At 40.3% G+C, this 21459-nt stretch overlaps 1 long non-coding RNA gene across 1 annotated transcript in view; it reads left to right on the plus strand.

Annotated features, from left to right (window-relative positions):
• Positions 1–21459, plus strand: part of LOC116269762 — a 296445-nt gene that overhangs the window by 195984 nt on the left and 79002 nt on the right. The window lies entirely within an intron of this gene.

Consider the following 21459-nt stretch of genomic DNA (forward strand, 5'->3'; position numbering starts at 1 on the left):
GTGGGGACGGGGGAGAGTGGAAATATTCACCAGGATAATCTGAGCAAGGTCTCCTACCAGTTCAGCTTCCCTGGATTTACTCACAGATATATTTTATTAATACTTAGCAACCCCAGGAAGAAATGTTCCAGCTGTTGAGAGAAACTAACACTTATTTAGCTATTTTTTAAAGCTCATTAAAGTTTATGGCACTTTCGTTTGTGTACTGATGCTGTTTCAGGGCTGAACGGTCAATCTTCAGTTAAAGGAAGCAGCTGGAATGTTGAAGGATGTTGACTTTCAGTTTATTAGTGTGTCAAATGAGAATAATACAAATAACTATTTGCAATTGTTATAGTCCTTTTATTCCCAGCATCCTTTCAAATGAGTTATGTCCAATTCCTTCCTTTTACTCTAGGAAGCTGGCCCTTTGTACATTTGTGAGACTTGCCCTCTGAGTACATTCCCCTTTCCCTCTTTCTGAGTTTAATGCCGCTATCATCCACTTAATCACCCAAACCAGTAACCTCAGTGTCATTCTAGATGCCTCCTGAAAACAAGTGGTCAACAAATCCTATCAAATCTAGTTCCTGAAATAAGTCTGTCTTCCATTATCCCTACCACTGCCTTAGTTCAGATCGTCAGCATCTCTTGATATATACTTCAAAAGCCTTTATACTGGGCTCCTTTTCTTTAATCTTTACCTTTTCTAATCAATAATATCCAATAACATTATTTCTAGAAGGAATATATGACTATGTCACCTTTTTTGCTTACAAACCATTCAGTAAGTCCAATTTTGCCCCTCTCTATTTGGCCTACTACCTTCCCTCTTCTTGCTTCTTAATTGTCAATACCTGAATCATACGGAATTACCTGTAGGACTCCAATTGGTCACGCTTTTTCATGCCTTCATTCCCTCAGCCTGAAATATGTCCCTTCCAGTTTATCCTCTATTGAGAACTGGCAGAGATAGCTCACAGGACACTTTGTTTCCAGGACCCATTCATTATCCTTATCCTTCTACCTTTTCCTCGTCATATTATGTGATTCCAAAACAATTGATATACTCTCAGGTAGTTTAGACATTGTGCATATTAGATGCTACATAATACATGGTTGAATGATTGGATAGATGGATGATGAATGGGCATGAACTCCTATTGTTTTCTTTTGGTGTCTCTCTTTCCCTCACTACCAAATCATCATGACTCTTTCTTTCCTCATCTAAATGCTCCTTTTCTCTGCACCAATTTTAATAGCTGTTAGGAACCAAACATTTGAATTTAAACCACTTCATTCTAAGTTGTGAATGACTCACCACCCCCACACTTTCTATTTTTAAAAAAGAAATTTCTACTTCTAGTTTTAAAAAGAAGGCATAAATTCCTAGGTGAGATTTCAACAAAGATATTAGGCTGGAGAACATGTAGCTTTGAGCTTTCAGATTACTCCCTGTATGTACCCTTATTTTGAATATACATAAGACAGCCTGATATCACCAAAGAAAAGCTTCCCTTTCATAAGATCAAGAGATAATATTGTAAGCCGGGTGCAGTGGCTCACACCTGTAATCCCAGCACTTTGAGAGGCTGAGGTGGGCAGATCACCTGAGGTCGGGAGTTTGAGACCAGCCTGACCAACATGGAGAAACCCTGTCTCTACTAAAAATACAAAATTAGCCAGGCGTGGTGGCGCATGCCTGTAATCCCAGCTACTTGGGAGGCTGAGGCAGGAGAATCGCTTGAATCTGGGAGGTGGACGTTGTGGTGAGCCAAAGTCGCACTGTTGTGCTCTAGCCTAGGCAACAAGAGTGAAACTCCGTCAAAACAAAACAAAACAAAACAAAACAAAAACCATAATATTGTTATAGTAACAACAGCAACAACTGCTCATTCATGAGTGCTTGTGGTATATCAGTTACTATGCTAAGCCCTTGTATACATGATTTCACTTAGTCCTCACTATAGCCCTAAAAGATACGTCTCAATTTTCCTGTTTTGTGGGTGAGAAAGAAGATATGTGGTCAAGTCAAAGGACTTGTCCCAAGTCACACAATTAAGTGGAGGAACTGGGATTTAAACCTATGCCTTTAGATGCTAGTCAACTTATATCCACATTCAGCCACCATGCTGGGCAGGTACCGTGACTTTACAGAGAAACAAATTCAGAGAGCAAATGCAACAACAGGAAGTGGGGACTCAAGGAGGATATGGGAACAATTTATCAACTGTAAACGGAGTGATCATAATAATGATCAATAATAATTATGGATTCTGGTATATCAGGCACTCTGCTCAGCACTTTCTATCATTTATCCATGCATAGTCAATCTTCAAAAAAACGTCAAGTAGAATATAAAGAGGAGAAAACGAACTTAGAAAACTGAACTCAGAAAGTGACTTGCCCAAATCACTCAGTTAGTAAACAAGGAATTTAATAAACGTTCCAGTGATGACCACTCTTATTTTATCAATGCTATTGAAAAGAAATACCCCACAAAAACCCTGAGGCTCGTGTAGACTTATTTTAATAAAGGTCTTCCTATGTATATATTTTGTTTCTATTATTGGAGCCATCATACTTGGAAGTCTGCAATTTCAAGGGCTTTTCTACTTTGGGTTGTGCAATCCACATTGCTATTCCCCTGAGCTTTCAGATAATGTTTATATTTCTTTTTAGAAGAGAAATCCTAAGTGCTATTTCAAGAAATTGCCTGTAAGTAAAAGGCACTGAGACCTGTTGATGTGCCTTTGTTCCAGTTCTCTAAATATCCCCTTTATTGGTCTTGATAGACGGCTAATTCCTTACAGGCTCCATTACTTCTAACTTGTACAAATGTCTTTTCTTTCTTTTCAGGATTGTGATAGCTTTAAGGAATGAGGTCAATATTTCAAAGGCATAATTAATTTAGCATGCCTCCTCCTTCATTAGGAGGCTAATTTTCTCTTGAGCCTCTCTCTCTCAGTATGTCTGCAAAGCGCTTCTTCATTCTCCGTAATTCCTTTTGTGAGCACAAACTCACTTTTCTTTTTTTGGGGTTTCTGAGACTGTTCTCATTCTTTAACATCCTCAACCTCACATAGAGCATAAATTCTTCTTAAAATTTTTCTTCTATCTTCAGCTGCAATTTCTTTTTCTATTTCTTTCTTTTTTTTTTTTTTTAAGGTGGAGTCTTGCTCTGGTTGCCCAGGCTGGAGCGCAGTGTCATGATCTCAGCTCACTGCAAACTCTGTCTCCTAGGTTCAAGTGATTCTTCTACTCAGCCTTCTGAGCAGCTTGGACTATAGGCATGAGCTACCATGCTCAGCCAATTTTTGTCTTTTAGTAGAGACGGGGTTTTGCCATGTCGGCCAGGTTGGTCTCGAACTCCTGACCTCAGATGATCCGCCCACCTCAGCCTCCCAAAGTGCTGGGATTACAGGCGTGAGCCACTGTGCCCAATCCAGTTTCAAATTAGGTATTGAAAAACTGGGTTCAATTCAAATAAGCTAGTTTGGTAGGAGCCCTGAGTTTCTCAAGCCAAGAAGAGCTTTTCCCCTGATATGAAAAGGTGGCTTGCTTGAGCTTGTTCTGTTTATGAAAAGCAAAATTGAGTGCTTCCCTTTTCTCCAGGTGTCACTGACCTACAGATGTATGGGAAGAGTGAAGCAATGGAAATTTGTTCAGAAAAAGCATATTCCAATTAGAAAAGATAGGCCAAGAGAAGACATTGATATGATGACAGAAAAAAGATCACCCTGGATCACTGAATAGCCAACTCCTTGCTGTGTCTTTCTGAAATGTGTGATTTGGGGTTACCCATGATTTTCTTACTTTTGAGGAGGACTTGACCAGAGAAAATTATAATGTAGTGACATAATTTTTCCTGATGGACATGATGTGTAGAAAAAGGATCTTGTTGCCCTCTCCTTTTGGCACAATTAGCTCCGCAAAGGGGCAAAATACAAATAAATCCCAATTTTAGACCAGCTAGGCATTTCGAGGTAATTTACATGTTAGGTCTCGTAATTTAATTCTCCCAGCTGTACCAAGGTCGTCTTATTCCCAGTTTATAGATAAGGAGTAAGAGGTTCAGAAAGTTTCAATAAATTTATCAAGAATTCACTGGTAATAAGTGGTGAGACCAGGATCTGGTCCAAAGGTTATCTGATGCCAAAGCCAGGCTCCTTTTCAGCAAACCATCACTCTTAAGCCAAGCTGCTTAGCACCGCATGGCGGATGCACCTGATAGCAATAGCTTAACTTAAGCATAACTTGAGGATGACCCTGTGTGGCAGATGGACCTGAATGTGTGTTTGGAGTTCTGAGCTAAGGAATCTGGGTGTGGCTATCCTGTAGATTATTCCTTAGCTATGAAGAACTTCTGAATTCCAAGTCTTGTCTGATGGAATGCAAGCTATACAGGGGATTGAGGATCAAAGTCCTTTTATGGGTTAAATGAAATGAAAGTTGCCAGGGGGAGGCTGTTAGGGGCAGGGTGCTAGAAGAAAGTGCTATTATAGACTGCATGCTTTTTGCAAGTGGTTGTGGTTCTCCTGCCCAGCTTCCTGCCACTGAATCATATGATTCTTCTGCCCAGCCCATGGTCACTGAGCTGAACTGTTCTCCTGATCAGCCTGCTGCCACTCGACTGTCCCTGTGTGTAAGTTTCCCGTTAATGAAACTCTATGTCTCCTTTGCTTGGCTGCTTGGCCCCAGGTCTTCTTTGGCCTTTTGAACCTGGTGGTGTCTCTATTAAAGTTAATAAGGGTCTAGCATGTCAATTGGCGAGCCAGCCAGGAGGGTGGAGAAAATCCTGTGAGCACTGAGACATTGGAGTCGGGGAAGGGAAATCTGCAGGGGACATCCTGAGCTGGCTGTCCACGTCTATGTGGGGCCCTATAACTGCTCTTTGATGAATGGGACCCACTGAGTATGTGAATTCCTCCAAAATGCTGAAGGGTCTGGAGGAGTTGTTGCAGGGAAGAGATCTGACTGAGGGAGGGTCAGTTGCCTGAGCTGTGGCAGCTGCAGTTGGCTCCTGCTTGTGGCTGAGCACTGAGCAGCTGTGGAGGCTGATTTTGCAGCACGGGTGAGGGTTTATCAGTGACAGGGCAAACTTCGGTTAGAAAGAGATGCTAGATTAGTTAGGGCTGAAACATCTAAGACCTTACTGTCCCGGGACCTGTGGGCACAGAATGACAAAGTGGAGACCCTGGCTTGTCGGGTGGCTTGTTTGAAGGGTTGCCAGCATCAGTACTAAACTATCCTGGGACTGTAAGTCCTGGAACCTAATGGAGGGCTGTAGTGGAGAGGAGGGTGAAGATTGGGACAAGCTCGTAGAGGTTCCCATCTTCATCTTCTCTGTGCATCTAATGGTCATCACCAAAATAAAAGTAGATCAACTGCTCCCAAAAGGTGTAGCCCTGCAAAACTTATCCCCACCTAAAAGACGGCAGCACACTGGAATGCAGGACTACACCACTGCACAATTGGTGGAGCTGGAACATAGGCTCAGGCAGAAGGGGAGAGGGTCGATCAAGGCGTGGCTCCTCTGTCTATGGGACATAGGGACGGAGGGTATGAGAGTTTCTGGACTTGCAATGAATAAAATGGCATCCATCACAAACCACCCAGCCCTGAGGCAGCACTTCTGTGGTGCCAGTAATGGGGATCAGGCTATCACCCTCTACTGGCCAAATGAGGGGTAAGTCCCTACATCTCCTTTGCGATGGCAGACTATGAAGGAATTGCGGGACATCCTCTGGGAATTAGGAATGAAGCATGCAGTCTACACCGAGCATTACAAAGGCCCTAATCATGAGCTTTTACAAAGACCCCAATCATGAGCTGGCACAAAAGAGGCCATCTCCCATTCAGCACGCAACCCAACCAATTGATACTGCATGTTAATGTCTATCCTGTACCTCTTGGTAGGACAGCTAGTGTTTTAGGTGACCACTGACTTAGGGGAGACAGGCAAACTGTGTAGATGAGGGGTGTGTGTTGCTGGAATGAAAGACAGAGGAGCCAAAGGAAAGGAGACAAGGGTCTCATCAGGGTGGTCTGCCCACAGATATGCCCACAGATGTGGTGTGGCCTGGTGGTGGCAGGAATGCCTACTGCAGGAGCGAATGGACGGCCTGATGCTGTTCTGGTAAGAGTATGGCAGAAGCTTAAGCCAGAATAGCACTTCCCTCAGGAGCCTCACGCCCAGCCCACTGCACCTCCTGCAGAGGGAGGCAGGCACCAGCCCCTTTAGACTAGGAGGAAGGTGGCTGTGGAGTCCTGATAGAAGCAGTGGTGGCTAGGGTGTCCAGGGACTGGAGGCCACATGTAGAACTAACCGTATATTGGTCACCAAAGAATAATCAGACTATGCTTGCCCTAGTGGATACTGGAGCCGAATGTACTCGTATATGGTATAATTCACTGGTTCCAAAAGGTCTTTAACAGCATAGATGGTTATGGAGGGGGCCGTGGAAGTCAGACAGGTTGAATTAGTATTACAAGTTAGGAGACTAACATCAAAACCCTATTTAGTATACATAGCTCCCATCTCAGGGTACATCTTGGGAATTGATATCTTATCATGCTTGACCCTCCAAACAACTGTTGGGGCACTTGGATTGAGAGTTAGGATGGTGAAACATATCATCAGGGGAAATGCGAAGTAGATGCTGGTACTGCTGAAATACTGCCTGCTGGGGTGTGGGTCGGGATGTGTGTGATGAAATGGTGGGGAATGTTAAGGAGTTAGCCTGGGTAAGCATTATAAGGTCAGTGCACAGCCCATAAAACAGCCCTGTATGGCCCATGTGGAAGCCTGATGGAACATGGAGAATGATAGTAGATTGCCAGGAATTAAGTTGGTCCCCTCAGTGTATGCCACTGTTCCCAATGTTGTCTGTCTTCTGACAAGGGTAGGAGAGGCGCTGGGCAAATGTCATTTTGTTATAGATTTAGCCAACCCTCTTTCAGCATCCTCGTTGCCCCAGAGAGTCAAGACCAATTTGCACTCACCTGGGAAGAACAGTGGACCTTTACTGTCTTGCCCCAAGGATACCACCCTGGCGAGGTTTTCCATTAACTTCTGAGTCTTTTTCCAGCTTACAAATTGCAGTCCCCACCTTGCTGTCCCACTTGGCAAGCAGAGAATGGGTGATCAACACAAAGTCCGGGGTCTGGGCTTGTCAGTCAAATACTTGGGTGTCATCTGGTCAGGCAAGACCATAGTCATTCAGTCCGCTGTTATGGATCAGGTGCATGCCCACCCACATCCTACCACACCAAAGTAGTTGCAAACCTTTTTAGGCCTTCTAGGGTATAGGCATATTTTTTTTCACCATTTGACCCAACTCCTTCGGCCTATATACCACTGGGACTGGTCCACAGAGGAAGATGAGGTCTCTGAAAACTTGTGGTGGAATAAACATAAGCCTTTGGAGTTCTAGTGCAGGGACAGCCATGTGAACTGTATGCAGTCAGTTACCCTGAGGAGTTTAGGTGGGGACTGTGGCAAAGGCAAGGACATAAACATATGCCTTTGAGATTCTGGTCTTAACTATGTAAGGGGGTTGAATTTAGATGTAGTACCATGGACTGCAACTCTGCACTACATACCATGCCTTACAACAAATGCAGGGCATTGCAAAGGGGATGCTAATATGCACCCAGCACCTCATAGCAGGTTGGCTAAAGGATACCTCCAAAGTCTGGGAATGCCAGACAAAAACTGTGGCCAAATGACATACATATTTGCAACAGAGGAGTACATTAACTAATTACACCTTGAGCGCGGAGCTCCAATTGGTGCTTGGTCCTGTCACTATGTGAGAACTGAAGGACAGTCTTTGATGGAGGCTACTGAACCTCAGGGATTCCCTCCTTTATACAGGAGGGACAAAGTCCAATTCATGACTAGTCCTGGTACATACATGGCTCGTGGTGAGGCAGTTCTTGCGCTTGGACATCTGTGGCCATCCAGCCGTCCACTGATGGTTCCTGGCTTGATACAGGCAAAGGACATAGTAGCCAATGGGGCGAGCTATGAGCCACCTGGATGATCTTCCTCCATGAGCTGGACCCAAGAGTCCTGTGCACTGGTAGCTGGGCCATCTTCAAGGGACTTAGCATGTGGCTGCTACAACGAGAAGCACAGGAATGCTCCAGGCCCTTGCCACATGATACTGGACCCATCGCCCGGGGTTAGAGCCCGTGATAGCAGGTAACTACATAGGACTTTTTTTCTCTATCCGATGGCTGCCACTTTGCCTTGACTTGTGCAGACACCTGCACAGGGCTGCTGCAGGCATATCCCAGCAAAAGTGCTATCCAGAAAACCATCATAAAAGAACTAGAGCAGCTGTGTGTAGCCTATTGCATCCCCGCTGATATCAACAGTGACCAGGGCTTGCACTTTACTGGACATAAAGTGCAGGGGTGGGTGGAGGCCCTGGATATCCACTGGCATTTCTACCTGCCAAACAACCCTACAGCAGCAGGGCTGACTGAACAGTTGAATGAGCTGTTGAAGCAACAACTCTGGCAGGAGCTGCTGCTTACCATCAGCCACCTGCACTCTGAATGATCATGTGCGTTCTCATCGCTTCTGTGCGTACACTGTCCTGATGCAAGGACCTGACACCATCGTCAGGGTTCAGGTGGACAGTGCAGTGGACAGTACATCTTTGCCTCAACTGGAGAGTCAAGGTAAACTGCTATTGTTCTTGCCACAGGACTTAGCCACAAGGGAACACATCACAATGTGGCCCTGGAAATGGCAAACCAGTCCCCCATGGTTCAGTTGTTTTCCTCCATGGGGGAAGGACCTAGAACAGGATATACAGGTCACACCTATTTTACACACTGCTCCCCCTTGTAATTCTAAAATAATGAAAATTGGTCTTCCCTGTGCAATGGGACTATCATCCTCTCATTATGGACAATTATGTTACCTCCATTGTCTTACTCTGGCCTCCCACAATACACCACTGAGGGTGGCCAATACATTCAGTATTGTAAACCAGGCACCAGGCCATTGCCAGAGTGGTGCTCTCTCAGAAGGACACAACTTCCTTTGTCTTAAGTCCCCATGACTTGTCCTTTCTTGTACCTATTAAGTACCTCACCTTCTGCCCATAGATGGTGTGCAGCAAACCCGTTTGACAACTGGGAGCAGATATTGGCCTCTCTCTGAAACAAAACAGACTGTTGGGACTCTTAAGAACTGTCCCTCTCTCCTCCTGTGCTACCACGGCCCTTCTGTGGTGCATCCAAGCAGCTAACTTGAGTACCTGGAGCCTTTTCAGTCTTACAAATTATCCTTATTTTATTTTATTTTTATTTTTTTGATGTTATGATTAGTATGTCCATAGCGCTCCTCCATATACCTGGCCCCAGGGAAATCATGGAAGAATGGCATGATAAGAATGTGGGGGCCACTCAAAGGTATGCTGGGGTGGAGTGTATGGCAGCCTCACCTGACAGCAATAGCTTAACTAAGCACACCCTGAGAGTGACCCTGTATGGCAGGCACACTCCAATGTGTGTTTGGAGTTCCAAGCTAAGGAATCCAGGAGTAGCCAACCTGGAAATTTGTTCCTTGTCTATGAGGAACATCTGAGCATCCCTGTCCAATCCTGTTGAACACAGGCTGTACAGGGGATTGAGGCCCTGCGTTTGGGGTTAAGTGAAGTTTGCCAGGTAGAAGTTGTCAGGGGGAGTGTGCTAGTGAAAATGCTATATAAACTGCATGCTGTTTGCAAACAGTTACAGTTCTCCTGCCCAGCCTGCTGCCACTGGACTGTCCCTGTGTGTATTTCCTCCTAATAAAACTCTGTTGCATTTGCTAGCTCCAGGTCTTTTTTTTTTTTCTTCTTGAACCTGGTACCGTCCCTATTGACATTAAGAGGAGTTTGGTATGACAGGCATATGCAGTGTGCGTGCACTGTGGGTCACATGTCTCTTCTTCAGTATGACCTTGACCTTTCTCACTCTAACATGCCTGGTTACTGTCTGCAACTCTCTTGTCCTTGCTTCTATGCAGCATTTTAATAGAATGGCTGTCACTCATATCACATAAACAGCCTCTGAGTTATTCACATATTGATTATTGACTCTCTGCCCACATTCCCAGTCTTTGGTGAAATAGCCTTATTAAGATGAACCCGAGGAATACTAACTTCTTATTCTGACTGTAAGACAGGCATTGCCCTATTGTTTTACATATCGTTACCCATTTTAATCCTCCTAACAACCTCCAGGGTCAGGCACTCTAATGGGTCAGGCCCCATTTTATAGATAAGGCAATAGACACAGAGATTAAGAAATTTGCCCAAGGTTGCTCCATCTGGTGTAACTCCACCACGTGTAACCTGATTCCAGGTGGTGGAATCAGGAAGCAGGGATGCCACTCAGGGCCAAATGTTCTAAGCCTCATATCTCTATCTCTGCTTCATCACATTTCTAAGTTGAATGACTGGTTGAGTAGGTTTTTAGTCAGCAATCCCTTTACTTAATCCCCAATTTATAAATGAAGCAATTGAAGATAAGAGCAGTCAAACAGGAAGTGGAAGGTTGGAGTTGGAAGATGAATTTAGGTTTGATTGTCTTCAAAATTCTTCAGGCTGCACCAGTCAGGGAACCTTGGATCTAAAGGATATTCATTCAATAGCTTTAAAAAGACTTAAATTACTTAATTCTTCCATTTAATATGGGAAGACTGCACAGGTTCTAAATGATGGTCTTTGGCCTAGACACCCTTCCTTTTTTCCTCCGTGAAAGCTCTTGGTTACAGAGGAAGCAAATAAAATTGGGACAGGAATGATTATGTGAGGGAAGCATTGATTTTTTTTCATATCGTTACTGGTGACAGTATTTAGTGGATATGAGAGATTTTTGACTCAGATCTGGGTTTGAATCCAGCTTTTTAACTTCTTCAACCTCTTTAATCCTAAGTTTTCTTATCTGTTAAATTGTCACACAGGATTGCTGTGGGATTTGGATAAGGTAATGCGTGCAGAATAATTAGCACAGAATTTGCAATGAAGAGAGGGCTCAACACGCCATAGCTGTAATGAGAACTAGGCTTTACCTAATTTGGGCTGAGAGGTGTGATTTTCCTGGAATAGGAGAGGCTGCCCAGCAGGATTAGGTTCTGTTTGATTCATTACCATGAAGCTGGTATTCTTTGGCCCTAACTGTTTATTAATCCACAAGGGGGCCATGAATACTCATGGGCTTATCTAAAATATATTGTTGTTGACTCTTCCTAAATGTGTTTCTTTCCTTTGACTTTTTGTTTTCTTCCCCTTCTTATCTTTCCCTCTCTCTCAGGTAAAAGATGCAGAAAATTTTTACTCGGCTCAGAAAGACCAGACATGGGGAAAATGGGAGGGGAGAGAAAAACATATAGCTGGAATGACGAATAAGTGGAAAAGAACAACAAAGAGACATGATTGTTTCTTTTTTGATTTTTTGAACCATATTTTCAGAAACAGCTCAATAAAAATTCAAAATCTGCAAGCTAGAAATTAGGGGAAAGAAACTATGTACCATAATCCCACTATTCTAATGTATTGTAGCCAATTACCTTCCCTTATTTTCCCCTAAGCACTTTAAAAAAAATGTAGATGTAAGATGGAGGAGACACGTTTTTGTATTTCTTCTTTTAACATGTTGCTAAAATAAAAATAGATACACTAAAGCTACAAAAAGATATGAAGGAAACTTCAATGCGTATTGCTAAGTGAAAGAAGCCAGTCTGAAAAGGCTGTATACTGTATAGTTCCAACAATATGACGTTTTGGGAAAAGCAAAAATGTTGGAGGCAATAAAGCTATCAGTGATTGCCTGGGGCTCAGGGGTTGGAAAGGAGGGACAAATAGTTGGAGCACAGAGAATTTTCAGGGCGTTGGAAGTATCCTGTGTGATCCTTTAATGGTGGATGCATGACATTATGCAATTGGCAAAACCCATAGAACTGTATAACCCAAAGAGTGAACCCTAATGTAAATTGTGGACTTTGGTTAGTAATAATGTGTCAGTGTTGGTTCATATAACACATGCAGTACACTAAAGCAGATGTTAATGGGGAAGCTGTGTTAGGGAAAGGTTGTATATGAGAATTTTCTGTACCTTCTGCTCAATATTTCTATAAACCTAAAACTACTCTAAAAGTAAAAACTATAAAAAATAGATATATTAGAATTTAAAATTTTGAACATCTGTTGTGCCCTTCAAAATAGTCTCTTCAGAATGTTATGTGCTTGTTTTAGAGATGCTGTCTTTGCTAAAAACATGTTGTAAGTCCTCTTTAAAAAATGTCTGCAGAGATTACGTGGAGGAACAAGATGGAGATAGCATTTAAAATTACATTTGTATGATCGTGGAAAGACTGGGAGGAAATGAGACACATTTTCTCAGGTGACTTGTAAATTGGATTTGAAGTTTTTCTTTAAAGAAGCAAGTATTGAGCGAGCACTTCCTGAGGGGAATATTTATACAGACTCCCAAGAGAGCTTTTTGCAAGAGAGCAATGCTCCTGGAGATGCAAGAGGTCTTTTATAAGAGGAAAAAAAAAATGAAAGCACCGTATTCATGTCTATTTGTTCTTCTTTCACAGAGCCATGGACATTGGCAACAAGTGACTACCAGGTCACAGTGAAGTGCAGACTTTGATCAAATTCTAGTTCTACCATTTACCACCTGTGAAATCTTGGGCAAGTCTGAACCCTAGTTTGTTTCTCCCTGAAATGGGGAGAATACAATATTATCTTGGAGAGTTTACATGGGAATTAATACAGGGAATGTAGATTATGTATCTGGAACATACCACCCAATTCAGCTGAAACATAGTAAAAATTACTACTAATTATATATTGTTACAATTAGAAGAGCACATAATTTTAGTATTATCTTTTGAGGTTAGTATTTAAAAACTAGGGTTAAACTTGTAAAGAGAGCAACACTTTGTAGCAAAAAAATGTGCATATCCGTAAGGTATCACCTTATTGGCATATATAGACATTGGCCTGTACATGTTATCCCTATTATTTTTAAAACTGTTTTCTTTTTTGTAACAGTTAAGGTACAAAATTTATGACCTACTTTAAAAAATTGGAGCTTACATAAGATTATCTCTATAGTAATGTCACTTTCACTTACTAGCATTTTGATAGACTTCCTTGAGTGGGAGAAAAACTTGTACATTTTAGCCAGTGCATTGGGAATTGCCCACAGCCTGCAACCTGTCTTTGGAGTGCTGAAATCTGTAAGCTGGTACAGCCATGGATGTGCTGTTATGTGAATGTGATTTGTCAGCTGTTTTGAGGTGAAGAAAAAGACTGAGAATTTCTGTCTTGGCTTAGTCTGCATTCCAGCTTGTTACTCTTATTACCCTTCCAAGGAAGACTCTGCTGCTGCTGTAATTCCTAGGGGCAGCAGTTGGACTCCAATTTGTTTTCCCAGAGAGTTTAATTTTGCCTTAATATACATCTTTAAGCAAATGTTAATACATCAAAGAGTACTGATGAAATATTATGTTAATCGTTGAAACCCTTGGTTGGTATTTTAGAAATAAATAGAAAAAAATACCCAAATAAAACTTAGGGGAAGATAGAATTAATTTTAGTAACAATATAATGCCAATTCTGGGCCTGGCTCTTAGAACCAACCATCAAGTTAATTTAATTCCTCAAACCCCATTGCTCCAACAAAATGTTGTTTAAATCAATTCATTCTTTCATTAGGCTGCCTAAGAGCGCCATGGAGTGATGAGAAATTACGGAGATGGCATTCATGTTTCAAAAGCCCCTCAGTTTCACTTCATTTTCCAACCTGACATGGGACTAATGTTCTGCATTTGCATGCTAAAATAGTATTTTTAATTGTAAAAGTGGTGTTGTTAAATTACCTTCAAATGAGTTTATTTTAAACGGTTCATTAAAGTTTTTGAAATCATTCCCTGCATGATTGCATCTCTTCTCCACTTTGATGTATTACATCTCTCACCAAAAACGCTGGCACTGAGAGAAAATTCTTTTCTTGCAAGACTCACATCTCCCAATCTGGCCAGTTTTGAAGTAAAAGCAGCAAAAGCCTCATGCTATTGCAGATGACCGAGAGCGTCTTCTCTGGCACCTCAGCTGAGAGGCTGGGGTGAGGGGTGAAGGGAGGTGACTGTGTTGGGCAATAATGAAAGGTCAAAGTCACAGAGGTTTCAAAAGGCTGTGTCAACTCAGAAGATGAAAAGCAGCCTTCCCTAGATAGCTAGTTTGGTTCTGAGATTTAAATACATCTCACAGACTCGGTGTGTTTGCTTTCATTTTAACTTTTCTCCCCTGATACCACCTTTCCTCTTCATTATTTCTCTTCTTTTGGTATCATCCAAACAATTCACCTCCACATTAATTCTCCTACTGGTACTCAAACTTTTTTTTTAATCTTAAGCCTTATCAGTCCCTTTCAGATTTTTTTAGAAACAGATAGCCTAGTTTTTCAGAGATTGCCATATGTATGAGAGTTTTAAAATCATATTATTTATTTACAGTAGGTTTAGGGGAATATGAAGTTGTAATATACTGATGGAGTAAATTCGATTGTGATTCCTTAGTTATTGTTATGAAAACTTAATTTCCCATCCAGACCCACTATTTTCTCCAGTGGTAGAATCCCCATCAAAAACTACCGAGGAAGAAGGCTTTACCCTATGGGGAAGACAATGAGGAGAGGAAGTGAAGAGAGCCAGCTGTATTACATGCTGTAGTATATAATGTTGGCATTTTGCAGCTTATTGATCGGTGGATGGTTCTGAAAGTATCTATTGTCATCTTTGCTTGTCAAATTAAATCCAAACTTTACTTAATGACCCTAACCATTCTAACCTTGAGTAAAAGCAGAACTTCCATTTCTGTTTGGGCAGAAATCCAGCTTTTCACCCTTAACATCTGCTATTGAAAGTGCTAGCTATCTTTCTGGTGATCTGTAAGGCACCATAATACTATTTGTGTTAATAATTTGTTTTGAAACTTTTTGCACAATGGTAATAACACAATATACATTTGCTAGAGCCAATGTGAAGAACAGAGCTCCTGTTTCTTCAAGTTAACCACTGATTCCTAGACTTTGGTTTTTAGTCTTTGGTCTACATTAACTTTTTTCCCTCAAACTTTCAGCACTCACAAGGCATCCACAGGCATTTATCGAGCACCCGCTATGTGCAAGGCATTGTAATAGGAGCTACGAGGAATACAAAATAATAAAAATGGAGAGGAAATGAAAGCTAATGACCATTTTCTTTACGTCAGTTACTGTGCTATATGATTTCACGTGCATTATCTTGTGATAGACTTGCAGGATATAATCATCTTTATTTTACAGATAAGGAAGAGATGTGATCATCTTTATTTTAAAAATAAAAAGCCTACAACTTCAAATTGTGATCCTAAAGGAACTTATAATCCAATGGAGAAATAAAATACATAAAATAAATTATGAAGTGCTACATAATGAATATCAGATGAGTATTTCCACCATAACTACTATAGTTGTTGAGAAGAGAAGGTCATTAATTTGGGTTGAGCTAATTAGGAAAGCTTGACACTGTGATGAGGTAGTGGTAAAGAATCCACTTATTCTAGATTCATTTTTGAAGTGCCTGCCATAGTATTTTTCTAGGAAAGCATAGTCTGGGGATAAGGACTGACATGTGAATAAGCAAGTACAGTTACTTTAAAATTTGCTTTAATGTAGGCATAGACAAAGAAGTCTGGGAGTACCAAGGAGGGAATAACTATATAACTTGGTTTGAGTTTTAAATGGAAACAGAAATTTTATAAAGTATTGACGTAGCTCTTTGAGGTTCACAACATATTTGGGTAGTTTTTATGTTTCACTTCTGGTAGTAATTTTATTTACTTTATAGAATTGACAAAGAAATACAACAACTTACTTTTTTTTAATGATTCTCCTCCTATAGGTCTTGCTTTCACTCTCACATTGGATAGAGACAATCTATTTCATTCCCTGGGACTCAGGGCAGTTGATTTTACAAATTTCTGGCTAATAAGGTCATTATATTCAAGATTTCAAATTCACATCCACATTAATTCTCCTACTGGTTTTTTATGTAGATGTTTTTAACACACACACACAATTAAATAAATAAATAAAATAAATAAATAAATAAATAAAATAAGTGCTGAAATTGACAGATATTTGAGTTTTGATTTAGAAGCTGATTTTCTTGGCTGTTGGGTGGTGAAAACTTGGGGTGCTTAATTAAAAGTATAGTACAAAGGGTTCCACTGCTTTATGAGAAGTGAAGTCTTCTACTGAAATTCTTCATTGAATGACATAATAAATCACTCCAATAAATAATCTGTTCCAGACAGTTCAGTATTTTGTTACTGACCAGTGAGTTTATTGAGGAAAGTATTATGTTTTCTATGAAATCAAGGGTTAAGAATTTTCTTTGAATATTTCCAATTTTCTGAAAAACTTGATGGCAATACCAAATAGAAGTTTGGCCACATCCTTTAGGCATCTATACATCTTCACTTGTATATTTTGGAATGACACTATAGCACTGATTTATAAACTAGAAAATCTGGACATTTGCTTGGGACTTGCTAGTCTCTTACTCTGTGATCTTGGGCAATCACGGAAGACTTAAGGCCTCGGTTTCTTCATTGGCAAAGTGGAGTAATACTGTTAATCCTGCTTGCCTCTTAGGGTATCTCTGAGGCTCAAATGAATTCCTAGGTACTTGAAAATTCGAATGCATTTTGCAAATATAAAATATTTTTTGTTGTATACTCATTATCATGAACTTGTCTTGTTCTTTGATTTATTCATCTTTAGGGGTATTTCCTAATATGTAAAAAGAAAAATCCCTTTTTAATAAAAGGAATCAGAACTCCATGGAGAAGTGCTCCAAACGTTGATTCTAGGACTGTGCAAGAAACATACGAGATCAACCTAGAGTATCTTGCAGGGCTAGAAAATAAAACAAAAACAAAAATAAAACAGACAAAAGAACTCAAATAAAGAAACAATAAACCAAAAATCAACAGCCACCCCACAATGATGGCAGTATGTCAAAGAGATATGGGAACCAGCTGAATATTGCATTATAAATCAAAGAATAAAAAAAATCCATCAGTCTACACTGATATAAATAAATGATAAAATAAATTGGGTAGAGAATAGACAAATTTCTCATGTAGAAGAATTTAAAATAACTTATGGAGCTACTTTGCCTTTAAGGAGGTGGACAATAATTCTCCCATCCTTAAGCGTGGGCTGCCCACAATAACTTTCTTCTGAAGAGTACAGTGTGTAAAGGGGGAAAAGGAGTAACCTTTCAGTGGAGGGACCTGACAAATACTACCTCAACCAGGTAATCCAGGATAACATCATATTGGTAATATGTGGTCTTAATATGATGTGATGAGAATAATACTTCATCTCTGTGGTCTTCCTCCCAAAACACATTAACTCACTCTGATTATGAGAAAAGAATTAGACAAATCCTAGCAAAGGAACAGTCCACAAAGTACTTAACTAGTACTCCTTGAAATTCTCAAGGTCATAAAAAAAATCTGAGAAATTGTCACAGTGAGGAGGAGGCTTGGGAGACATGGCAACTTAATGTAATATGATTTGTTATGTGAGATCCTAGAAGAGAAAAATGACATTAGGGAAAAGCTGAAGAAATCTGAAAAACATATGGACTTCATTTAATAATAATGTATCAATATTGGTTCATTGTTTACAATAGTGTACAATACTAGTGTAAGATGTTAATAATATGGAGAACTGAGTATTGGGTATACAGCAACCCTCTTACTATATTTGCAATAATTCTGTAAATCTAAAACATTTCTCAAATAAAAATGTAAATTCCAAGGACTCTTTGGAAAGTGTTCAAAATATTTGGATGGAGAAACTTGTATAATAATTAAAAGAGAGATTTCTTCCACTTTGAATAAGTTTGTTTTCTTTCAAGCCTAGAGAATTATTTCTTATTGCTAAAATATACATTTTTAAATAGTGAATTATTACTGATAAAATGTTCAATGGAACAACATTTAAATATAAGATGAGACATTGATTTTCATCAGGAATTGTATCTATTTTAGAAGAGAATGAAGAAAAATTAATCATTATAAGATACATGTCTTTTTAGTTGTGTATAGCATTGCTATTATTCTTGGATTTAACACTTATAAATAGATAACTTTTGCCACATTAACAAAAGACAATATAAAAATCACGTATCCCTATATTTTATTTTTCTGGCTTTGCTGGTTCTCACTCTCATCCGAGATTTCCAAGATTTTTGAACATTCCAAAAACCTTTCTATCTAGCCTTCATCTTTAGTACAACAAAGAATCCTAGCCTTTTCAGTTTTCTCCTTTGTAGAAGCTCCATCATCTCCTTATTCATTGTGCAAATTAAAGCCTGCAGTATAAACAATGTTCAGTACCTTCAAAGCAATGAGCCTGTACTGGATTTCTCGTTCTTTTTCCCTTATGCAATGTGATTGCTTTGCCTGAAATTTAACTAACAATGATTCAGAGATGCATTTTGAATCCAGAATCCATTCCCTGCACCAAATCTGCGACACTGGAGACAGAACCAGCAGAGAAAGTTGTTGAGAAGAGTTAGTTACATGACCTAGATCTCATGCCAATTTCCACAGAATTGCTGCTGTGAAGTTAAGTATCCAACATGAATTGATAAAACAGTCCTAGGAGATCAGGAGCCTCTCAGTCCTATAAGAATTCAATGCTACTTAGTTATATATATAATTCACCATAGAAACTCTCTAATTATTTTGATGGTTTGAGAAGAAGAAGGAGAATTTTACATTTTTGTTATCAGTGAACTCTTGGGAGAAGTGAGAATGCCATGAAAACATGAGTAGACACATGATTGATGTACTCATCCAACTGAGATTGGCCAGAGTAAGATGGGTTACAAAATCCTTTGAAATAGAATTTCTTGGCTTGGGTTTTGGCTCTGGCAGGGCCAAAAAATGGAAGTGGCTCGGTGTAGAGCTGTCTTGCAAAATACTGAACCTTTCTTGAGAGGCTATTTTCTTACCTGACTCTAGCTATTGACTGTACAAAAATAGTGGTGTAGAACTATGCATTAATCTCAGTGACATGCCTGGGGTTGGATGGAGAACTTGCTTCTAATTTGTCTGAAGAGAAATATTCGAATCCACTTTCACTCAACCAGGTTAATCCCTGGATAAATTTATACAGTGACAATTCATGTCTGTGCTGTTTTAAGGCCAGTCTTCTACAGGGTGGCGTGCATTTTAACACAGAAAGAATCGATGCCTGCAATTGATATTTGGGTTCCCAGGTCACTGGGAGAGCAATCACGCATTGGTCTGAGCCAGGAAAATCCTCCACTGGGTCATGCTATTGCAGGCACACCAGACGCAGGCTAACTTCTCATTCTTTTGATTACTCTAACAAGAAAACAGTTTTACAGGTGGTTGTTTTGGGGGTGGTCAATAATTATTCCTGGTTTGCACTGGCTATTTCATCTAAGCCTAGCTGCTTAGATAAATTATCTTGAAGTTTCCTGAATATTCCTAGCTTCTGACCTGCCTGCTGGGATTGCTCCTGGTAATTTGGATTGGTTTGAAGGATCTCTGGAGAAAAAGATTGCATGTCTTTTTGTTCACATTTTTGACGAATTTTTACCAAATGAGGAAAGGGTTGGCATCTGTTAGGAGAGGCCTCAAGGACATGCCCAGTGTAGGTCAACTAAGATCAGTGTCTGTTTTCAATTGAGAGTCTGGAGCCTGTAAAGTGGTTGGTGGGGGGTAGAGTCAGAGTATGTTGAATCATGAGTCACTGGGAACAGGATCATAAGAACATGGACACTAAGAGGAACATAGTCTATGGAATGGAAAGCAAAACAATAATTTAACAACAGAAAGCAAGACTAGGCAGGGTTCCAGCCAAATTCTAATCAGGTAACAGAAGAGGGACATGTAGGTAATTCTGCCAAACCAGTTGCAACCAGGGTTAGATTTGCAAGCTCTGAACCAGGGCTCTTTCCTCTACCACTTGTAATTAGTTCTGTGTCTCTTTGTTGACATATTAATATCTGTTTGATGTTATCCTAAATTCTTGTATTTAACCTTCAAAACAACCCTTTGTGTTTGTGCTATAATTATCCTCTTTTTACATAATAGAAATACTTAGGCTCAGATAATTTAAGTAAGCTGCCCAAAGTCACACAGCTAAAAATAGGCTGGGCCAATTGTATGGTTCAAGGGAGAGAGTGGGAAGGAGGAAAGAAATTGCAATTATGAGATTGCAACTTAAATGGGCAAAACTTTGCTCTCCCTAAACGCTTTCCTTGAGAAACAGCAGTAGAAATCTTGTAGTTTGAGGGTGTATCAGAGTTTTCATTAAAGAGTATTATAAATACTCTATATGGCAGGCAGAATTTTTCTGCCCTCTGATATTATCTCTGTGAATGTTTTGCTACATAGCCCAAGGAACTCTGCAGATGTAGTTAAGATTACTAATCAATTGACCTTAAAATAGGAGTGTATTCTGGGCTATCCAGGTGAGCCGAATGTAATCACAAGCTCTTAAAAGCGGAGATCTTTCTCAGGAATGCAGCAAAAGGGGAAGTCAGAGAATTGAAATATGATACAAATTTGACCTAGTATTGTTCTTGAAGGTGAAGAGAGTCATGTGGCAAGGAAAGGTGGTATCCCATCTTACAAAGGCAAATAACTGAATTCTGTCAAAGATCAGAATGAACGTGGAAGCAGAATCTTCCTAAGAGCTTCCATATGAGAGCCCAGTCTAGCAGGCACCTTGATATCAAGCTGACGAGGTCTTGAACAGAGGACCCAGCTGAACCAGGCTGCATCCAGACTTCTGATCGAAAGAACTCTGAGATCATAAACAGGTATTGTTTAAACATTAAATTTTGGTAATTTGTTAACACAGTAATAGAAGACTAATGAACTCAACAAGGTCCCAAGAGCTTGTGCAATCTGGCTCTTGCCTGCCTCTTCACCTCTATTCACAACCACCTTTCTCACTGCCAAACTCATTATTTTCCAGCAACATGGACTGTAGTGTGTTGAACTGTGTTCTCCAAAAAGATATGACCCCGTACTAGCCACTGGTAGTTGAAAATATGATCTTATTTGGGAAAATGGTCTTTATAAATGTAATTAAGGATCTCAAAATGAGATTATTTTGGAATAACCAGATAGGCCCTGAATCTAATGACAAATATCCTTGTAAGAGGCGGAAGAAGATACGAGAGAAAAGGGGAAGGCACAGAGAAAAGAGGGCCCCATGTGAAGATGGTGTTAAAGATTAGAGTTACACAGCCCCTAGCAGAGAAACACCTGGAACCCATAGAAGCAGGACTAGGTAAAGAAGTAATCCTCCCTCTAGCCTCCCAAGGGAGTGCGGCCCTGCTGCCAGCCTGATTTAGGACTT

Source organism: Papio anubis, chromosome 12 (assembly GCF_008728515.1).
Source record: "Papio anubis isolate 15944 chromosome 12, Panubis1.0, whole genome shotgun sequence".
In the NCBI taxonomy this organism is placed as follows: domain Eukaryota; kingdom Metazoa; phylum Chordata; class Mammalia; order Primates; family Cercopithecidae; genus Papio; species Papio anubis.